This window comes from Aotus nancymaae, unplaced genomic scaffold (assembly GCF_030222135.1).
Source record: "Aotus nancymaae isolate 86718 unplaced genomic scaffold, 86718_ANA_hifiasm-v0.15.2.pri h1tg000007l, whole genome shotgun sequence".
NCBI classification, from domain to species: domain Eukaryota; kingdom Metazoa; phylum Chordata; class Mammalia; order Primates; family Aotidae; genus Aotus; species Aotus nancymaae.
The window spans coordinates 65,113,314-65,124,210 of NW_026988418.1; positions in this window are offsets into that span (position 1 = coordinate 65,113,314).

Genomic DNA, 10,897 nt, shown 5'->3' on the forward strand with positions numbered 1-10,897 from the left:
TTCACTCTTGCTGGGTGACCCATATTCTAGTCCATAGGGAAACTAGAGCTCACAAGTCAGGAATTCCCTGACCTTCTGTCTCTTCCTCTCTTCCTTCCTCCTCTCCTTTCCCCCACTAAGTGAGCCCCCTTGTTATTCCCCTCTTCCCTGAAAATGCCTCTGAAACCCACTCCTCCTCCTCCACATCCCTACTGCCCATCGGTTCAGGCTGTCAACTCTCGCCAGCCCCTAGTTCATGTTCTCCACCGGTCCCACCGCCCTGGGTCCATTCATACCACAGCCAAGGGGATCTTCCCAAAATAAAAGCAAGGTTGTGGACTCCTCTGAGTAACACCATCCAGTTTCGTCTCCTCTGCTTTTGGGATCAAAACTGGCCTTGTTGGCCGGGCCCTGCTCGTCACCCAGCCTCACGCCTTCCCACTTGGCATCCTCCACTGTGGCCACACCAACCTGCATTTCCTCAACTTGCTTGTCCCATTTGAACTCTTCCAAAGCATCTTTCAAAACTCAGGTTTAGTGCACACCTATAGTCCAATCTACTTGAGAAACCAAGGCAGGAACATAGCTTGAGCTCGGGAGTCCAAGACCAGCCTGGATAACATAAGAAGATCTTGTCTCTTTAAAAAAAAAAAAAAAAAAAAAAAAGGAAAAACAAAGGGAAAAAAAAACCTCAGGTTGAAAATCTCCTGAAGTGAAATCACCTCCTTCATGAAGGCTTCCCTGCTTTCCCCAGCCCTGGGAAGAGATAATCCGATCTCCCTCCATGCAACCATTGCTCCCCTTGAACATACTTATGTGAATGCACTGAGCACGCATCTGTGTCTCCTTCATTAGCTCTCAGACACAGGGATTAGGTCTTCTCTGCCTTTGTATCCCACACTTCCAACATGAGCCTGGTACAGAAGGCCTTGAATACCTGCTTGTCAAATGAAGAAGATAAAACTCAGACACACTGAGCCATCCAGGGGCATGCAGGGCGGGTCCAGTGCGGCAGGCTGCGTAATGATATAAACCCGCCTGCAGCCTCTCTCTCACCCCCGCCTCCTGCCCTAGAGAGATGAAAATACAAAATTACATAAAAATCAATCAGAAAGTGAGGCCAGTCTTTACCAAAGGATCTTCTATAGCATTTCCTTAAATAGCCAGCTCCCCTGGTGCATGTGAAATAAGATAGAATTTGTAAATGTGCCTGTACATACAATGTGGGGAGACCTGTGGACTCTGATTGCAGGGCCTCTCTGCAGAGGGATCAGGGAGATAGATGAGGTTTCTCCTTGGCCATGTGGGCACTCCCAGCCTCTAGAGGGGAGGACTCTGTGGTGGATAAACCATCAGATGGACAGGATTGGGGCCACGCCATGGGAGATGCCCTGAGCAGAGCAGAAAGATGAAAATCAACTGCCTTCCTCCAGCAGCTCCTCCTCAGACCCATCCACCCAGGCAGACCCTGCCCAGAACACTGGAAGCCACTGCAGAAGACACACTGGGCCTGGGCTTCTAGAAGCACATGAGCACCTCAGCTCAGGCTTTGTTTCTCCAAGACCAGTGGCTATGTGCAGGAAGGTGTCCTTGTGACTGGGGCTTAGAGAGTCATATCTGCTGGGTCACACTTTCTAAATCAGGCTACCTGTTCTAGAGAGTCCCAGTTGGGCCATGAAGACAGAAGCTTCAAAATTAGTGATGCCCAGAGAAGCCAAGAGAGATGGTCACTACCTAGCCCCTGTGTCTGTGCCCAGGAGCCCCCATTGCCTTTCCCAGGAGGGACAGTGGGGGCACCTTACTGGACCCTCAAATCACATTTGGAGCCTGGAAATTGTATGTTTTCTCATGTAATTGCTTGTGTTAATTATGCAATTAGCATGAGAAAATGTAATTGTATAATCGGAGCATGCAATCAGACAATGATTGCCATAATTAGAGGGGAAGATTACGGGGAATGAGTAGGTCTGGTGACTTGGGGAAAGAATCAATGTGTGCAGAGAGTGCTGGATAGTAGCAGGCTTGGACCCCTCTTCAAAACAACTGCAAATGCAATTCGTGTCACTGGGAAACCAGCACGATGTCTGGCGGGGAAGATGGCTGGGCGTGGGAGGGTGCTTTGGAACAGGCCTGTGAACATCTGGGTTCCTCAGAAGCCATTTGCAATCCCCTGAGCAGACTGACTGGACATTGTATGCTGAGGGTGTGAACTTCTCAGGATAAAAGCCATATGTCCAGCTGCTGGCCTGGGACCTGCCCTGAGCAATCCCATTCCTTGAGTCCCATTTTCCTCCTCTAACGGGAGTGTGATCACTGCCCAGGGTCCCTTGCAGGGTTGCTGTGAGGGCCAAAATAGGAAGGCCATGCCCCCAGGACCTAACACAGCTTCCAACCTATGAAGACATCCGGATGTATAGATCTAATTTATATATGTAAATGGCAGCTCTTACTGTCACCCCTCAACAGTGAAGGAAGATCTCACTGTGCCTAGAACTGTGCCCAAAGAGTGAATCCCCACAGGCCAGGGTGGGTCCCACTGCTTGCACAGGTCGGCAGGCAGAGGCTTCTGCTGGCTGCTGACGGGGGCTCCAGGTGGTGAGAAGCTTACAGCCACTCCCAGGGGCCACAGGAAAGGCTCATATGGAAGATAGACCATGGTCTCCGCCCACCTCACTCCTCAGCAAACAATCAAGTTATTGCACTTTAATGATGTCGGGCTGCCCTTCCAAGGAAGGTGCTTGGGATGGGGCAGAACCCGGGGAGGCAGAGAAGGAGGGCAAAAGAAAGACAGAAATGAAGAGGAAATAGAGAATAAGAAAGCTGAGCGCAGGAGGTGATTGAAAAGGGGAGAACAGCAGAAGGGACACAAGGAAAAGGGGGTGGGATAAAAAGTGCAGGCAGGGAGCAGTGCCAGGGAAGAAGGAAGAAAAGGACCAGGGTGGGGCGGTGGGGAGAAGCAGGAGCAGGAAGGGACAGCTGATGCAAATCAAGCGTGCTGCAGGCTTCCCTTCTAAGAGCACGGCCCTTCTCCCCGCTCTCCTTACAGTCTGCAAATGGCTCACGGGGAACTTGGGCAGAGGGAGTGGAATGTGGGAAGCTGAGAGCACAAAGCTGTGGTCCCCAGCACACCCTGCCGCCCCTGGCCCGCCCCGCCACCCCCCGCCCGCCCCGCCGCCCCCAGCCCGCCGCCCCCGGCCCACCCTGCCGCCTCCAGCCCATGCACCCGCATCACTCAACAGTGTGTCTCCAGCGCCCACGATGTGCCTGCACCTGAAATGGTGAGGTGAAGACTGGCAGGTCCCTGGACACTGCCCTGTGGCAAGGGCTGCCCCGGGCCCACCACTGTGCTGCTGGAGACCCCACTCAGCCTGCACCACCTCCTGTTGCTGTCATCAGGAACCCCTCGCCCCTTTGAGGAAGAGGTCTGTCGGGGCTGCTCTATGCCCTGTCAGGCCTAGCACAGGACACGACAGGCAGCTTTTTAGGTGGTCCCTGACCCAGGCTGCCCTCCACAGTGCCTGGCACACAGTAGGCACTCAGTAGGTGTGGCCCACTCCCTGTCCCTCATCCACTGGCTGACATTGGCTATCTCAGCAGCTGCACCAAAATCGGTCCGTGGCTGCTCCCATGTGGGCCCTAAAGCCTCCTCCCTCCCTAAGTGTCAGGGAGCTGAGGCCCAGGTAAACCTGAGCCTGGGGCCTGCAGGGCCAAGGAGCTGGAGCAGGAGGAGGGCAGCAGAGCTCATGGGGTCCCAGGAGCCCAGGGGACATCAGTTACAGTCCCAACCCTGTCTAGTTGACAGTGGGTAGTCCAACATCTGAAAGGCCTCGGTCCTCACACCAGACAACCTAAGTCCTGCCCTGCGCTGGTGTCCTGGAGCCCTGGAGAAGTCAGACACTGGCTGGGAGCAGCTCAGAAACCTGGCCATGGCCCACAAGGAACTCACACCTGCTGGAAAACCTCACCAGGCTGCAGCCTGCTGTGACCACTAGATGTCACTGGTGACCTCACTGGCCAGCTCCAGTGGCTGACACTCACCGAGCGGGCCCGGGGCCTGGGCACGACATCACATGCGGAGACCAGCCCCACCTCCTGCAGACCACTAGCCATCCCCCTGCCCTCCTCTCGGGGGTCATGGTCTGAGCACAGACATAGCCCGGCATGGAGGCAGGAACAGGATAGTAAGACATGTCCCTGCAGGGGGACACATAAAGCTGCCATTTTAGCACCATGCATAAACTTTACTATGGTGGCAAAGGAAGTCCTGACTGCAGCAGGAGGTGGGGCCTGATCAGAGGCTTCACCTGGGAGGGAGCCTGGGAGGTGTTGAAGGAGGAACAGGAGTTGCCCCGATGAAGAACGATGCCCCAGTTGAGGGGCCAGCACACACAAGTCCATGTGGGAGTGTGGGACTTGGTGCACCGGGGTGCAGCAAAGGAGCGAGAGGCGAGGCACCCAGGACACAGGCAGGGCTGGCACCTTCACAGAAGAGCTCTTTCCCGGAGCTGAGACCTCTGCATCCCTGCCATGCGCAAGCACAGGAGTCCCCGAGGAGCAGCCCACAGCTATCGCTCACTCTCTCTTACACACACAGACACAGACACACATGCACGCGTGCACGTGCACACGCACGCGCACACACACACACACACACACGCCCTGCTAACCTAAGCTAGGATCAGCAATGGGCTTGCTTTCCCACACTGTGTCTGAGCTCCACTGGGACCCTCAGAACACCAGGACCCCGGCCAGTGCTGTGCTGCCAAGAGTGAGTTTCTCCCTCCTTCAGTGCCTTCTCTGGTGTGCCCTGGAGGACACACTGCCCATGGTGTGGCTGGTGGCCCATTATCTCAGTTAGGGGTGCTTGCATCATGATCAACACAGGAGCATCTCCTGTGCCCGTCTGCACTCTGGGCTGTGTGATTTCAGCTGACAAAAAGTAGTCTACTTCAGCCTATAGCTGTGGGACTGTGCCATCCATTTAAACATACCTCTAATCCCAGAACTTTGGGAGGCCAAGGGGCAGATTGCTTGAACCCAGGAGTTCAAGACCAGCCAGGGCAACAAGGCAAAACCCCATCTGTATAAAAACACCAAATTAGCAGGGCATGGTAGTGTGTGTGTATGGTCCTAGCTACTCAGGAGTCTGAGGCAGGAGGATTGCTACAATTTTATTATCCTGCCTCAGCCTCCCAAAGTGCTGGGATTATAGGCATGAGCCACTGTTCCTGGCCTCCCTCTGGTTCTTGAGTACTTTTTCCCCTTTCGCGTCCTCTTAAAGTGTTTCCTGAAAAATCTACAATTTTATCTTGGTTGCAAGAATAAAGAAAAAATGATTTCTTCCCATCTAGGCCAGATTAGATGGAGAAGCAGAGGGCCTCCTGGGCCAGGCAGAATGGTGGCTATATTCTGGACGTTCTACACAGGCCCAGCCGAGGGCCTGGACTTGGCAGGCACCCCCCACCTAGGAATGGCTTTGATAAATGTTCCCCTTCCTCTAGGGGTGACTGCTTCCTTGAAGATCTGTGTCATCAACCAGAGTGTCAGGAACCCTCCACCATGCGGTAAAGATCGAACATGATATATTAAAAGCAAGGACCAAGGCCCACAAAGCCCTGCCCTGAACACCTACCTGCTCTTGCTGGTCTTGCACATCTACAGCCGGGTCTGGGTGCAGAAGCCTGTGCCTAATCTAAAGATGCTGCCACATTGATCGCACAGGACCAGAGAGCCCTTGACGACCCTGGTGAGATATAAAAGCTGGTCTTTCACCAGGGCGGCTTGTGCTAGCCTTTCAGCCTGACTCTTGGCCTAAGGGGTGCTAAGGCCACTCCTTGGGTAAGATTCTTGCCAACAAGATCCCTTCTGTCAGTTGAGGAAAGCAGGCTCCCGCCAAGGAAGACGGCATGTGACAAGCCGCATGACCTCTGCCCCAGAGGAAGCTGGAACCAAAACGAAGGACCAAGGGAAAAAGAATGAGAAAGCTGGGAACAGAGTGACGCTGGGCTTTGGGAAACCTGCGAGACAGACCTCGGTTAGGGGAAGGGAGACTGAATTACAGTGGAACAAGGGGGCTAGTAAACTTGGATTTGACTTAGGCTCGATTAACCCCAAGGAAGGCCAGTTGGCAGGTGAGATGCTGGGTTAGGGTTACAGTTAGGGTTGGCCTATTATTTTGTTTTACTTCCTGCTCTTCTAGCTGGTAGCACTAACCACTTGCAGCCAGGCATGAGAAGAAGCTGGAGCCGAAAGCAAGAGGGAGAAAATGTAAATCAGCCAACAGCCGACTGGTTGATCCTAGGAGCAGCATGGGCTGTATGGAAAATCCTGGCCCTGATCAGGAGCTGCCTCAAGCTCCATACTAGACCATTGGAACTACTTCAGTGGAGTCATTCCTGGTATCAAAACCCAACTGAAGAGCTGCTGGACCAGCAGCCTGAAATCCTAGCTGATGGCCATCCCAGGGGTCACCATTACGAGCTTCTGCCCTGAAGTGCCTCCTCTGCTGCAAGAATATCACACTGGACTGACTACCTTTTGTATATTAAGCATTTTCCGTAATAAATGCTCCTAGGACCCATAGATAAATCATCCCATTACTTTCACTAACAGGGACCTGATTAAGAGGTAAGTGTCTTGGATGGGACAGGGCTCATGGTAAAGTGGGGAGTACAGAGCATCTGGCAACAGAATTGAGGGTGGCAGGGGCTGGCAGGAATGGTACGTGGGGTCTTTGCCCTGGAGAGAACCAGAGAAAGACAAGGGAGCCAGCTGTCAGCCCTGCCTCTCCTTTAGCCTCTCCAAAATACTGCCTCCCTTTGTCTCCCACCCAGCAGAAGCCTGGACCCCAGGTTCAATAACTGCTGGCCTGAAACCATCTCTGGCACTTGCAATTGACCTGGACACAAAGTACTCAAAGGAGGCCTGAGAGGCAGTGAGCGGAGGTCAGGTGATGGGAGGGCATGGCTGAATGGAGGCTAAGGGCCAGTCCCACAGCCCAAGCTTTGGGCACCAGCTTCCTGGCAGGATGGCAGCTGCCCATCAATGCCAATCTCTATTGGGAGTGGTGCATCTGCAGTGACGTCCCAGAGGCCAGGAAGCAGGGTGGGAGAGTCATGTGGGGTGGCCCTGGGCTCCCTCCCTGCCTGTGGGTAGCCCAGTTGGGAAGAAGGAAGAGTCCTCCAACCAGGATGCGGCTGCAGGGAAACAGAAATGAGCGCCCAGCCTCTGGGTACTGACTAAGCTTGTATGCCAGGCATTGGGTCTCTAGCACTGGGCCCCTCCAGCCCCTTGACTGGGCAAAGGCAGATGTCACGGCCAGACTGTATTCTTTATGAGACAGGAGCCAATGGCACTAGAATGGGATGTGGTAGGAATCACACGGGTTAACAGATAGGGTCTTCTGTCCAAGCCACTTCAGGATCTCAGAGTGGTCAAGGCAGGAATCTCTGGAGCTATCCAAAACCACAGTGCACCCTCTCAAGCTCCCACTTACACCTTACCCCTCACTTCTCTGCAAGGCGAGACATCTGAGTTCAGAGCATTGAGAATTACTCTCCTAAATAGGGAGAAATTTCTGATATAAGGCTGGGGATGTTGCTTCCTGAAAAACCAGAATAGGTAACTGGATGGTCCTGCCGTACCCTAGCCTGGGGACTCACAGGTCGTAGAGTCGTGGATTGTCAGAGACAACGGAGAGCTGAAAAAGCAGGCCCTACCACCCCATCAAGAAAGTGGGACCCAGAGAGGTGACTTGCTAACTCCAGGCCCACTGGGGAGGGGTTTCCATGCCTGCAGAGCCCTGGGGAGAATGCTTTCCAGGAGAGGAGCTGGCCCTGAGCCCAAGGAAGTAAAGCAGAATGGCCGTGGGGAGCCAGGCATGGGGAGTGGTCCCCAAGGCCCCAGCCAAGATTCCGGGCCCCAGATGAAGAGTGAATCGCTGGTTCTCCCTGGAGGGGAGTAGTCAGTCACCCCATAAAAGTTTATTTTTATACATGTCTGATCTATTTCACATCCGCTCAGATATTTTGACACATATACAGGAAATGTAACTCTCCCCCATATGGCAGTGTTTGGTTGGCCGGACCTGGGGAAACTCAATAGGGTCACAGAGGAGCAGAGGGGAACTGCAGCATCAAGGAAGAATGCCAGAGGCCTGAGGCCGCGATGGGCACCCCTGGCCCGCAGGCTGGAGACAGAGGTCACGGTGAGGTCAGTGCAGAAGTCCTCCCGCCTGGGTACAGAGTCCTGGAGCCCTAGACCTAGGAGACTGAGTGTGGTTCTGGTTGCGGCTCCCCAGGAGGAATGGGAGATCCACATGAGGATGAAGAAAATCCGGAAGAGCAGTCAGAGCAGGCCACCAAGGGCATGGGCAGCAGAAGAGACAGAGAGACGCATGGGCCTGAGCAGCAAAGGCTGGGGCATCTCTGACGTCAGCCAGGAGCAGGGATTTTCTCCATGTTCTGGTGTCCTGGGAGGAGAAGATCAGGAGACCTACAGCTCAGATGAAACAAGAGGAGAGGAAAACGACTCTGGGTCGGGCGTCACCTGGCTAGAACTTCCCCCAGTTACCCAACTTCCTTGAGCTTTCATTTCCTCACATATAAATTGGGGTGGCTATGACCCAGCGGGGAGGCCAGAAGGATTAAAGGAGAGAATGTATGTGCTGCCTTTTGAAGAGGGCTGATAAAGAGAAGAGGTTGGCAGGTGCCAGCTCTCCCCATCCTGAACTCTAGCATCTCCCTGGCAGGGCAGAGGGAGGGTGAAAGGGGGTCATGTGCAGGAAGTCCCCGGCATCAGGCCTGGCTCTGGGGGCAGCAGTGAACGCTGGCACTGGTCTGTAAGTGGCACTGTGACAGGCCCAGGAGGGTGTAAGCGCAGGCTGCTGTGGAAGAGCAGGGAGCGGCAGCTTCCTCCAGACACCGGACAGGGAGGGTCCTCCTTTCCCAGAGAAAAAGTAAAATATGCAGCTCATAACTCCACGAGGGAGAGTGGGCTGGAATAACACATTGATTGTGTGGAGCTTTTTCTTTTTTTTTTTTTTTAGTAGAGACAGGACCTCACTATGTTGTCCAAGCTTACTACAACTCCTGGGCACAAGGGGTCCACCAGCCTCAGCCTCCCAAAGTGCTGGGATTACAGGTGTGAGCCACCGCACCCAGCCTTTTTAAGTTTAAATTCATGAACGTCACATTCCTACAGGGTGTCACGAGGAGGCAGGTGGATGGATGGGCATCCCTAACTCACAGAATTGACACCTGCTCTCTCCCTGTGATCCCTTGGGATGGGCAAGACTTGCCATGGAACAGCTGGATTTTCCTAGTCCTGCGTGCTTAGAATATACACGGTTACCCTGGCCTCTGCTTCGAGAGCTCTGTCTCTGTCTTGGCTACTCCTTCTCCCTAGCTGGAGACCCTGCTGGCCTGGAATATGTGTTTGCTGCCTTGGTCATCAATGTGGCCCCAGGGGGCTGGTTCAGGATCTTAAAGCATCAAGGAGGAGCTTCAGAGTCCCTGCTTGGTAAATGGAGTGTGACAGCTAAGCCATCCCCTTCCCCGCTTCTCCTCTGGAACCCAGAGAATAGCAGCTCCAAAAAGCCCAGGGAGTGGAGTTTATCAGTAGGCAGCGACTGCACGTGGCCTCACCTTCCCCCATTCCCCAACCTACATCCCTATAAATCCTGGTGACACAACAGGAAGGCCCTTTAACTAGCACATAAAAGTGCTTTGGGCTTTCAAAGACCCTCTCTGTGTTTACAAGGAGCCCAGGAATTTTATGGGCCATCTCTAGTCTCCCTTCCTCTGACCTGCTGACACATCTTGGTTTCTAGCTGTGGTGTGGGGAACTGTCATAGCCCAAGCCAAGTGGCCATGGGGTGTGGAAGGAGGACGAAAGACCCCTGGAATCTGGGAGGCGATGATGACCAGTTAGACAGGCTGACGCTTCAGACACCCACTGTGGCCCAGCATACTCTAGGTCCCTCTCTGATTTGCCCTCTGTCCTTCTCGTGGGTCAAAAACAATTAAGTACCCACAAAATTGTTATTTATCATTTGACTGATCTGCAGCCACAGTAGCTGTAGCTCAACCTCGGAAGGGGCCCGATAAATGCCTCTGAGCGAGTGGTGAGGGCCCTGTCCTGAGAGGTACACAGGCCCTTCTGGAGGAGGCCAGGCAGGTGAGCTACGAAGGCCGGCATCTTTTCTGGCCCTGAAAGAGTATGATTTGCAGTTCTATGAACCTACTATAAATCTACTGCCCAAGAGAGATTTTCCCCACCTGGTCCTCTGATCCTAGCTAGTCCAAAACCCTCTCGCAGGGATCTTGACTTAAAGTGCAAAGCAGGGGTAGGGGTGGGGGATGGGAGGTGGGTGTGAAGCTGTTCCAGAGAACAGGGAAGAAGAAATCTTATGTTCTGGTGGACAGGGAAGAAATCCTAGCCCTGCAGATTCCCAAGGCAGTCACTGAGGCCCCTCATCAGCAGTCCTCTCTCTTCTGGCCCTTCCCATCTTTCTCCCCCCAGCCCCACCCCCTTCATCCTCTTCTCTAGCTTGCTTTCTCCTCCTTCCCTTCCTCCCTGCCTGCCCCCACCTTCCTGGCCATTTTTCCTGTCCCTCTTCACTTCCTTTTCCGTATTCTTCAGTCTCATTCCTCTTCTCCAAATCGTTCTATTTTTTTCTCCTTTTCCTTTTCTTTTGACTTGCTTTAACTAGCTCTTCCCTCCCCTCTTAGACAAAATCATCTGCTAGGGTTTCAGTTAGCAACGAAATCACACAGTTTTAAGATCCAGTCGACACGTGCCACGCACAGTGTTAGGCACACTCACGGTCGTTACTGTATTTTTAGATAGCATATTTAGTATAGTCTGTAATATGATGCCAGATACTGTTCTTCGTGTCCAGAATCCAGGTCCATACTTC